Here is a 12400-nt window from a genome sequence, read left to right on the forward strand (position 1 = left end):
TGACGCAGTGCTTTAATGCTTCTGATTACCCTGCTTGTTTGTTCAAGGTGTTAAATGTTTGTTCTGGAATTTACCATGAGAATGACACAGTGCGCAGACAAAAGCTAACAGAACTAACTTCAAGTTATGCCAGCAGCACATACAGTAGGACCCAGCCCTGAACTTGATAATTTAACTTTTATACATAGACTTACTGTTCTTTGCGATATTGCTAAAAATGATTACATATTTTACACTTTGATTATAATAATTCGGGAATTTTAAATTACACAATGAAAACATAATATATTATTCTACCAGGGTTTATGGGCTGCATTTGTTTATGTTCCATTAAATGTATACATGCTAGAAGCACATAATTGGCTCTAATAAAAAGATTCAGATTCTGGGAAGTTTTTGTTAATGTTGTAGCAATATGTTAACCATACTGTACAATTAAACATTCCATCCTTTAGCGCCTAAAATGTGATTAATACAATTGTCTATCTACCTGGCTCTAAGTGAATTTTGACCTGGTGATGTGCTTCACCCTAAAAATTATTACAGCAAAAAATTGCCATATAGATATAAACCGTTATGTGTGTGTTAAGTAATTTCTACCAAAACTCTACCCATCACTGAAACAATTTGTTCAAGGAGATAGTAACACCTTGATAAGTTTGTATAAGAGACATCAATGTGGTCATATGCCATATTTAGGGCCGTACAGGAGGACTACAGTATGTCACAAGACTTCTTTTGGCACCTTAAGGTGTTATGGCATACCACCGTTTAGTAAAGATGGGCATTGAAGTTCAATTTGGATAAACACACTCACTGACTGTACTCAGTTCATGCACATGTCATCTGCCTATAACATCTCTATGTAGTTGTGGTATCCTACATTATATAACATTTGAGACAACATTCTCCCACCACTAGTGAGATACGTAGAACATAATTATTTCAATCGAAACTTATTGTAACACCGTTGAACTCTGAAACGTATGAAGCCATGTCTGGTTTTGGTTACTAATCTGCCCTGCCTAGCATGTACAGTAAATCCTGGTATCAGTGCAGGCAGTGTTAGGCCCAATCTGGGTTTTCCCCTGCAATGAGCAGCTCCCTTGAGTGACAGGTAGGGCTGGGCGAGGCCTGTGTTCTGCTCAATCCTGGGCTCAGACCTCGGACCCTCCCCCAGGGCACTTAAGGGGCTGCACATGTAAATGTAGTCAGTTGTCTCTCCCCTAAGAGACTGTGAGCAGAACTCTGGCCACCTTCCATCCCCTCCCTTAGGGGAGTGGGAGTGAGGACTATACCTCCTGCTCCACCAGGGAGTAGGGGAAGAGTTAGGATCGACCCTTGGGACCCATGACTGGGGGTTTGAGTCCAGGGACCATCCTGTGGCTTGGAAGATAAGTGAATCAGTTAAAGACTGGATTGTGTATGCTGTATCGTGTGAGTGGCAGAATAAAGCTGTTCTTGTTTCATAAAATATACTCCTGCCTAAGACTACATTCCACCAGGGGGAGTATCAGAGGGTTCTCCTGCAGGGATTGTCTTCAGCACTCCTGGAGCCTTCACGAGATGGATGCACTGAATCACCGAGAGAAGAACTAAACATCACCCCAAAAGCCTGTCCTGTCTTCCCCATACCACCGGCATAAAGCTCAGAATCCTGTGAACCAGCACGTACCCTGCACTACACACCCTGTAATAGGCAGATCTCCCAGAGAGTGGGGGAAACAAGTTACACGTAATTGATACTGTTATCGTACTGTATGTAGATCACTTATTCTCCTCTTCTCTGAACATATCGGGTAAAAAATACTTATCTAAATAAATTATATAAATATCTTTACCATGGAGATCTTTAGAGAAGGAGAAAAATTGGAAGAGCACTACTGTAGGTATCAAAAAAGTAGAAAGGAGGGTGTGAATCCCATAAAAAGATTATTTATTGGTCATGGAAAAACTGGGCAATAAAGAGCCCTACCAATGTTTCACGCTTCACAGAGCGCTTTCTCAAGGTATACATATCACAACTTTATTAACATATATATATATAGACACAAAATGACATAACCAGCCAATACTCACAGCCCACATGCGATCCACCCACTTTGATTGCTAATGGTCTTCTGATGTGTATACACCTAATCAGTATATTCAGACACAGAGACGACAGTGTCAAGAGGACTCTCCCTCAATTGGTTACTACGCAAGCGCGTACTACTGGGGGTTGCTAGACCACGCATGTCTCCGGATTGGTAGTTGGGGGTGGAGTTAGTCACTGTCGTCTCTGTGTCTGAATATACTAATTAGGTGTATACACACCAGAAGACCATTAGCAATCAAAGTGGATGGATCGCATGTGAGCTGTGAGTATTGGCTGGTTATGTCATTTTGTATCTATATATATATATGTTAATAAAGTTGTGATATGTATACCTTGAGAAAGCGCTCTGTGAAGCGTGAAACGTTAGTAGGGCTCTCCATTGCCCAGTTTTTCCATGACCAACAAATAATCTTTTTATGGGATACGCACCCTCCTTTCTACTTTTTTGATACCTACAGTAGTGCTCTTCTAGTTTTTCTTCTTCTCTTCTAGCCTACCCCTTGGACAGAAGCACACCTGGGGACCCCTCACCTTTGGATCGCATGGACTGTGCAGCACTCAGAGTGAGTCAATCGCTTGCTACATGTTTTCCTGTTCAGGACTTTATTTAGACAATTGTATTGTATAAAATTGTATAAACAATACGTTATAGGGTGTTATTATGCTCAATCTTTCTGGTGTTATTGTTAACAACAGCGTCACGTATTAGTGAGCTTACCATCCGGGACTGCAACCCAGTACCTGTCTTCTATCAAGTTTATGTTTAGGGGTCCCCCCTACAAGTATCTGGTTATTCATTCATTCATTTATCCTACTGTTGGGGTCTTTAGCATTACGCATTCACATGGTCCATGGAGATCTTTAGCAGCATTGTCAGTATCAGTGATCAAGGTGCTCTGAAATCAAAGTAGTGATACTGTGCATGATTTCCAGAGAGCCTAATTATGGTAAGCAAAGGGAGAACTCTCTGCAGACACAATTTTCAAAAGGTTTCAATTGAGGGTGGGCATGTTTGTGAGTTCAAAATCCCAACGTTGTGAATTTTGAAGTTCTTGTGGAAGTTTGAGTCGGACTTTAACTAAAAATACCACTTGTGGAGCATTTGCAGGTCTGACAGGTCTGCAACCCTGTCTTTCCCCATTATCGCTTAGCATACAGTGCTATCACTGCAGGCAGGGATTCTTGGAAATTACATGCAAATAAAGCACACAGTGCGTCACTCTTGACTTCTTATCCATTTTAACATGGAGCCCTATAAACTTATGCTTGCTGTATTACACAGCTTTTCAGAACAGCATAGCCAGTAAAACTACTCACAGACAGCTGATTTGACCTCTTGGGTGTCATCAGTGGGAGGTTGGCTGAGATTATAGTAGGCGCGCACCTGTTGCCCGAGCGATGTGTGCTTTTAGGATTGAGGCGATGAGGAGGCGTGGCGGACGTGTCACCACGCTGGTTTGCCCTCATTGGCTGAACCGCTCACGTGACGCGAAAAACAAAATCTTTTGGATTTTAAAAAATCTGCAGCGCGCTCGCTCTTGAGCGCGCCTGCGCGCACTGCTGCTGGCCCAATAGAGCTGCTGTGTGAAATCAGATGCGTCATCGCGCTCAATATAGTCGTGGCCTAAGAGATAATGGTGAAAGACAGGATTGCAGAACTACTTGAGACATACAAATGTACCACAATTGGTATTTTTATTTGCTGTGCATTGGAGCATTTTCGGCACTTTTCTTTACCCACCATAACTTTTAATGTTAAGTCGTACTTTACACATTTTTAAATTGGACCGAAATTGGAGCCAAAACCCAAGAAGGGCTCATCCTTAAATTCTTTTTTTCCCTGATTTTTATTTTTCGTAAACTGCATGAATTAAAAAAACCTGTTAACTTTTGTGAAAAATGTCAAAATTCTCCAACATTTTGGGAACATTCTCCTACTTATTTTGAGGGTATTTTATATAATTTTTTTTTTTTTTTAAATAAATCCCAAACTAAAACACAAATACAGTACATTTTTAGAACCAAAATTAGAACCCCAGTAAAAGTAACAAAGTAACCAACTGTTAGTTTCAATAGACAATTATGCTCTAAAAACAGACACGGAATTACTTTTTAAATATAGGTCACATATTTTTTTCTTATCACCCAGCACACTTCAGTTCATGAGTAACATGTAATTTAAAGAGCAAACGTACTCTTTGTTTCGTATGGCTTATCATATTATGAACTCTCTTTTTCATCAGAAATGTGGAACTATAATGATCTACCTCTTTCTGATCGTAGCATTTATTCATTAACCTGAAAATGTTGCCATGCAAAATCACTGGAATATATAATGCAGCTACCTTAGATGTTCTAAAATATAGTTTTCGTTGTATTCATTAAGATTGATCTATGTAGAAATACTGCAAGAAAAGTTTCAATTGCTTGCACTTTCGGGATCAAATATCGACGCAATTAATTGACGCAATTTGGGTTATTCGTTAATCTGAGATAGTGCCGATCAAGCCCTGTGGAAGTGAGAATGTAACGACACGTGGATTGCCTGAAGGTAGGCTTTTATTCAGCCTTTCAAAACACGGAACATAAAAAACTCTCCAGCACAATATAACAATCAAACTACAAATGTCTAACTCCTACTGTATATGGGGTGTTAACTATTATATAGGGACTAACCTATCTATAGGTTGAAGGGCTAAGCCTCTTATCAACAATCACAAATAAAGTCAGTGGTAGGTAGGTTTGCCTTCTGCCTCCCAGCTTTCTCCTGACTGGGGTTAGAGACGTGGAGAGACCAAGTCCAGGTTAGCAGAGTTCCTTGGGGTGTGTACCTCTCTGGAACAGAGGGAGCGTCCAAAGCAGGCAGGTCTTGTTACAGGACTTCCTTAGATCTTCTGCAGAGATGAAGACTGTGTCACCCTAGTTCACAGAACCCAGACTACTGAGAGCTATAGTCTGTTAAAGCACCCTAAGGAGCCATCTGAGCAAGTAATTAAATCAGCCTGTTCTCAGACTGAGATTAATCTGTTAAATGCTGGGCTCAACCATTATACATAGGTCTCCCATGCGTTACAGACAGGGAATCGCCCCTGTCTTCGTGCCCTATTCCACAAAAATTTCAATCGGAGTTTCTGTGCAATAGTACTCTACTCAGCTTTATCCCGGTTTAATAAATGGCTTCTAATAAATCTTTCATCTCCTCCAGGCATGCGAGATTGTGGGACAGAAGATGGGAGAAAGGCAGTATTTGACTGCCGAAATGTTGGACTTTATGGCATATTAAACCTCCTTTTGAGTAAGACCGTGTGCCTGCTTCTTCTTCTTTGTACTGGAACATTTGGGACTACAGGAGCTCCCCAGGACCAGCGCACCGGCAGCTAAGTACCCCACCTCTATTACCATTGATATTGAGTGCGTGTCTCATCCTCTGTCTACAGAAGATGGGAGAGACCATTATAATAATCTCCTCCTCCCCTTATATACCACAGAGCTACTTAACCTGGTGACTTTGTAGGGAGAATCAAAAATTTGAAATAATTGCATATATAATATTTCTACATATAGCATGCATATTTTTGAATATATCATTCTTCTCTGCAAACACCTCGCCACAAGCTTAATAGGCTCAATAGCTTTGCTGTATGTAAGGAAAGAGGCAGATTTGATTTGACACAATCTCGCACGCACACGGGAGGTGAGGTCTCTGCCTGAAAATGTATGTGAGACTAGAAGCAGCAACAAAACTGAACGGGTTAAAACATTATTTAAAAAGGCATTTATATAAATAACATTTAACAATTTTTTAAATATTTGGACTTCAATTTTTATGGCGAAAAGATATTTTCATTCGTTTTAAAAAAATCCGATGATTTTAATAAATATTGTTTTAACAGGCAAGCGTAATGGAGAAAGCCAATTTTAAACTTTGTAATATAAAGTTATTACCAAAATGTCTGCATCTGCCTGCGATGAGATGAGGGATTCGTGGAGCAAGTGGGAGGAGTTAGGGCAGAGTTATATTTGAATATTGGCGCCGGTCTGTGTGTAAATGTGCTGCTTGCGGTACTTTTCTTGACTTTTAGCGCAGAATACTAGCGCAGCATGCTCCACATTCTAATAAACTTCATCAATATGTCATGTTTCAGACTTAAAAAAATGCTTTTTTTAAACTCTACTGCGTAAGCGCGCACGTGCCTCTTGCTACATATAGCCCTTAGATTGTAAGCTCTTCTGCGCAGGGACTCCTTTTCCTAATGTTGGCTTTTATGTCTGAGGCACTTATTCCTATTATGTGTTATATTATTTTGTCACATGTATTACTGCTGTAAAGCACTATGTGCATGGATGGTGCTATATAAATGTAGATATGCATACATACTGTACAAGTGATACTTGAGTGTACACATAGAAGTATACATGTTGCTGTTTTACACTGATTGTCTGAGTCCACTATGTTCAAAAGTGAAATAGACTGCTATACTTAGCAAGACTTTGGAGCACTATTGATTGACACCTACTTATATTCTTAATTATCAGCATGTTATGAAATGCAGCGCAATAAATACAATGACAAAAATAGCATTCGTGCTGAGAAACAGCCAGGTGCATATACCTGTGTACTGTTTCTTACGCTACAATCAATCATTGAAAAAGTGAAAAGAGGTGCGCTCTTCAAATATTTTTGTATGCTGTACTTGCTCCAATTAAGAAGTGTTCTAGATGACATGCTTAAACATTTGGTTATATAAATTTCCTCGGAAGTAGGTTATCCAATGCTTTTCTGCTAAACTTGTTTGCACTTTGAGAGGAGGTGGGGGAAGCTTTTTCTGAGAAATGTTTTGCGTGAAATAAATATTTACACAAGTTTAGCGTTTTAATTCCTTTATATAATGTGAGTTGGCAAATATATTTAGTACCTAAGTACCCAGTGAAGGATTTATTCGTGTTAAGGTCTGATATGTATTGGGTCATTCTCTAAAATGTTTTAACTCTTTCAGGGTTAGATTTATAATTTTAGATACTAGATGCAAACAAACGAACATTCATCACTCGGACATGAGGCTCATGCTTTTTGGATCTTCTAAAAGAGGAGGCAGATGACAGTCATCGAAGAATACAAGTGTATGTTAGGAGAGAAAAAATTTCATAGTACCCACTCTTTACTGTACAGTACGTGTCATGTTTGTGACGGTACGGGGCAGCCAGTTTTCATAATAAAGGTGAAGCCCGACTGGTTACCACTGAGAACCGTGGGTTCCTGGCAGCTAAGTAGCACCATAAGCCAGGGACACTGTAATGTATATGAAAATCCTGACCTGTTGTGTGGTTTACCTGTTCCCTTTCCCCAATAAACATGGGATTTCGGGAGTGGGAGTTTAAAGGGGGATATTTGGGTCAAAATGTGTTTATATTTTGTGTAGGAGTTTGGGGGACAAAGTTACCGGTGGTCCCGTAATTCTCCCCGGCGTGCAGGCATGATTTGCGGGTACACAAGGTGAATTACACCGGGGCTACACAGTGTCCCCTAGAATCCTGGTTTTCGAGCCCAAGTATCCCAGACCCATTTCGACCACATGTATAAGGTTCCCCAAGAGATATATGTTTAATAAAACAGTGTGTTGTCTTTTATACAGTAAGTATCTCTGTCTATACAGTCAGCCCAGGTATCTACATAGGCACCAGGATGTCTACATAGACATCGTAGATCAAAGTGTAGAAGGGATGTTAGGAGGTGAGAAAACTGGTTGGTGAGTGGGGAAGGGTGGAGTACCAGGTCCGGAGAACAAAGGCACCCCACTAGGGCACCTTTTGGACTGCCAGACCTGGTGGAGCCTGCCCAGCGAGTGACAATGGGTTGGCTGGGGGAGGACGCTGCTCGTAGGCACGTTTCCCACTGGCCAATTTATATTTCCCGTTCGCCCTGCTTTTCAAGCCGGCATGGCACGGACCCTCTTCTGACATCAGCAGCCAGACAAGCCCCCATTCTGATTGGCTGGCTGAAGTACAATCCATTCTGTGATTGGTCGCTAGTCTCCTTTCCATGTTAAACATAGAACAGTGGGGTCTATGTAAGGATTCTTCCCGATCAGAGAACCAGACGTTCTGTGGTTTGAGTCGGTGAGGCAAAGGCGGGCTTTTCAAAGTTGCTCTGTTGCGAATAGCAGAGCAACCGGCTTCATTTTTAGAGCTAGGAAAGTCTGCCTAGCTGAGGCAGACGCTGGGACCAAGTTCTTAGTTTAGAACATAGCGGTCGCGGTTGGGTATTCTCCACAAAAAGAGTACCATGAAGCCTGGGACGAGGTCCCGGTCAGGGAAAGCCTTCCAACGCAGGCGCCCTGCACCTATTTGAGGCTGGTTTTTGACCCCAGACCCCCCAGTAAGTGTGTATTCTTCCTGTATTTTGTATATTCATTGTGTGTATGTGGGTTTCACCCGAATAAACCTCATTTTATTCCATTACCTTGTTTTGCCTATTGAATGATCCCAGAAAGGTGTTAAAAGTGCTGGTCTTCCATGACAATGTGCTGCTCAACAATCCCATCATCTGATCTCTATGCATCACTACAAATACTGTGTAGCCCCTTTACCCCCACCCTAAGTGAGATCTGGTCTGCTATTAATGTCTTTTGTGTGATGTGGTGCATACCTGTGAGGTAACAGGAGGGCTGATTACTTCCGTGATGATGTGGGGATTATCAGGAAAGGTTTATAGGGTACCTTGACCTCCAGTCAGCAAGGATCCTGTGGTAGTAGGATGGTCCACGCTGACACCTTTTCATATCCCAAGACAGTGAATCACACTTGCATATGGTTCCATGGTGTTTATTGCATCAGTAGTTGTTACAACAGGCACATCCCATTCTTGCTTCCCCTAGAAGGTTACTGTATGGTGCTCCTCCTGCATCCCCTTATGGAACACATGGAAGTCGTTGCTCACTCCACAGGGGGAGCAAAGAGACATACCCACTTTTGGGAGAGAGCCAGTGTATATACCCTGGGGTTCGGCTTGTAACCCTGCCCCATAACGGGGCATGTCTGATACTGACAGGTGTCACATCTGCATACAGATGCAGCCACCAGTATTAGAACTCTTGCCTGGGATATTCTGGGGCAGTCTCACAGCAAATGCCTCAACATGCCTCAACATTTCTGTGAGATTCTTACAGCATTACCCTATGTATACATTTAATACATTTCAACACATTAGTACCATTACAATATCCATTCCCAGCTTGAACCTGGATCTAATGTGAGTGATACTTGGGCTACCTCAGTAGCAGTGGGCTGGATCGGGTATCGTAACCATATTGCCCTGACTAACAGGTTGTCAAGGATTTGACTTCGGCTGGAGTGGATCCCAGTGGCAGGAACAGCAGGGAGCGTGGTAGGGGTCACAAGCAGAGGTCAGAGGCAGGCGGCAGATAGCGTAGTCTGGTAACAAGCAGAGGTCAGAGGCATGCGGCAGATACTGCACCGACACACTTTATTCGAGCAAATACCCAGTATGTACCTGGCAGATACCTGGAATGCGCCGCTCCTCACCTCTGACAAGCCCCGTTGCATTTGCCTTCCCAGCCTGGGTTCATGCCTGGCTGATGGGCGGCTGATCTGTTAAATGATAATGATTAGGATTTAATAGGCTGCAATGCTTCGCGTGTCTACCAGATGGCATAAATTCATGAATTGTAATGCAGTATATATACATGTACTGTGCAGTATTGCAGCCAGCGGGAATAAAATGCTTCAATCCCTGCCGGAAAATAACTCAATACACTCGGGCAGAAAACAGTCACAAACCTCAATACACCCGGGTATACCCGAATTCGTGGGACTAGCCGAGCTCGAATAAAGTGTGTCGCCAGTGTAGCGTAGTCTAGGAAACAAGCAGAGGTCAGAGGCATGCGGCAGATAGCGTAGTCTGGTAACAAGCAGAGGTCAGAGGCATGCGGCAGATAGCGTAGTCAGGTAACAAGCCTCTGCTTGGTCAGAGACAACGAGGAGACTGGAACAGGACAATAGCAATAGCTAGCACAGCAGTAAACACAGGAACCTAGCAAGAGCTGAGGAACCAGTATAAACAGGCAAGGGAGGAACAGGAAAGGGAGGTTTATATATGCAGGCTCACAGGTAGAGCACAGGTGCAATGGTTTCAGGGTCTGGAGTGTTCCTTAGTTTAGCAGCAGCAATCCCGGTGGACAAGTATAGGCACTGCAGGCTAGAACAAGACATTGAGAGAGCGGCAGCAATCCCGGTGGCCAAGCATGGGTACAGCAGGCTAGAATATGACACAGGTACCTTCACGGAATAGCACCGCCTTCTCCCAGACTAAGAGATATATTCTACTCTCTCTGAATGTATGTTGCGGCCCACTACTCACAGCTTGAGTAGGTGTTTTGCCCTATCAAAATCACAACACATGGAGCCTCTGGTAGTGTGAGCTAAGTGCTCTAGCTTCCTTCACCCACTCCATCCTGTGTTCTTCTGCACTCCTCATAAGGTTCTCTGGGAGATATGGATACTCATACCTCATCTTGCAGAACCTTTGTACTAGAACTCTCTCTGCCCTGCTGAATTTCATGAGACCCTTCTCTCTGGCTGTACCGGGTAACACCCAAAATAATGACCCTTCCCATAAAGGTGTTTCTATACTCTCTTCCTTAACTAGCGATGTACTAAGCACTGACCCTGACATGCTACTCTTATCTGTCCCCACAGATACTGGATCTAAGAGAGACACATCACCCTGTTCCAATTGATCCGCCCCAATACAAAGCCTACCCCACAGATAGTACAGGCATGTTATTGCATTTCACATTACTACTTGGGGCCACGGGACTCACCGGGGACAAGGTCCGAGTGGTCAGGGGTTTATGGCTAGGACTTGGGTCGGTATGGGCGGTCTGGGCAGATTGGGGCAAAGTGGGCACTCTAAAGTCTCTGAAGAGGAAACTTTTGGGAGTCTCTCGAGGAGGAGCGATAGAAATGTCCACAGTCCCGGCTAGGCTTAGTTGACCACAGTTGACCATCATCTCCTTCCGGTGTCGTAGGTACAGGCCGGCAGCCTCATGCGCACGGTCCCAGCGTGGATAGCCATCCTGAAAATCCCACAGGTTAGTCGTAACGACCACCGGAACCTTCACCTCGACATCAAACTCAGGTACGTGGGAGGTCTCAGCATGCACGGAGGGAGTCTCGGCAGGTACCTCATAGATGTCATTGGTCTCGTCCTCCGATTCATTGATGGCGGTCACTTTCATAGGGTTCTCCCTCTTGGAGCAGCTTACCGGAGCAGCAGCATAACGCACCACGCATGTGGCGCATCTCCGCGGGGCTCTGACGGTTGACTGCTTGGCACTGGCGTCGAGACGGACACGGTAGAGCACAGCTCCGGTGGCGGATTAACAGCGGACATGTTCTGGAAGGCACTCACCCAGGCTGAAGAGCCCAGAAGGGAATCCTCTTTCCGCCCCATGTGGCGCACCAAATGTAACTCCATGGTAAAGGATAAAACAGTTTGTAAACCATTCATAGATAATGGTTGGTAGCATCGCCGGCAGGTCCCTGAGCCAGTACCGACAGCTTACGCACCAAGGTGTAGAGTGTACGCAGCTCCTCAGTACTCATATTTGGATTAGGCCAATGAACTTGCTCTGGTTTAGGCCGCAAGAAGGGCACACAGCAGATTGGGCAACTCCCCATCTCCTGGAGCTGTACCCCACGGATGGTTGCATAGAGGGCAAAGTTCCAGTTGGAGAGTTCCATCTTTGTCCTTGATCACTAGGACTCATACACTTGATCAATCTCCTCCATAGTGTAGTAGATAAGACAGCTCTGCATACACGTCTGTAGCTTCTATAAGTACACATGCATCTGGCTTCTCACATCTGGTTTGCTTCTTTTGGGCACACCCAGCTCCTCCCCCTGGTGAACGCTATCGTCCAATCCTGGAGCAAGAAGAGGGTGCGATTTTGGCAGTCTGTGCTGTTTTCTTCAAACCGAGTGCCAGCCAAAGCTTGCAACTGCATGCACTTTTGCAAAAAGAACCATGCGGCTTCCCGGGTGTGGTGGAAATCTGCATTTTTTTGGTAGTACAATGCCATGTGGCTCCCAGTGCTCTAGAACCACCATTTTGTAATCACACACGGCTATAGGTATTTTCTCTGTAGGGAAGCATTCCCTGGCAGACAAAACAAAGTACATTACACTTGCTGACAAACAGTCCAGTTCTCTGTGATATTTCGTACATGAAACTTGCTACTAGTAAGGTGGTAACTCCTCAAGCTGAGGTTCTTGGCAACCCTG

At 43.7% G+C, this 12400-nt stretch overlaps 1 protein-coding gene across 1 annotated transcript in view; it reads right to left on the bottom strand.

Moving 5' to 3' along the window:
* The window catches only part of LOC142494110 (uncharacterized), a 181527-nt gene that overhangs the window by 118119 nt on the left and 51008 nt on the right, over positions 1–12400 (bottom strand). The gene's annotated exons all lie outside the window — the stretch shown is intronic.

Source organism: Ascaphus truei, chromosome 1 (assembly GCF_040206685.1).
Source record: "Ascaphus truei isolate aAscTru1 chromosome 1, aAscTru1.hap1, whole genome shotgun sequence".
NCBI lineage: Eukaryota > Metazoa > Chordata > Amphibia > Anura > Ascaphidae > Ascaphus > Ascaphus truei.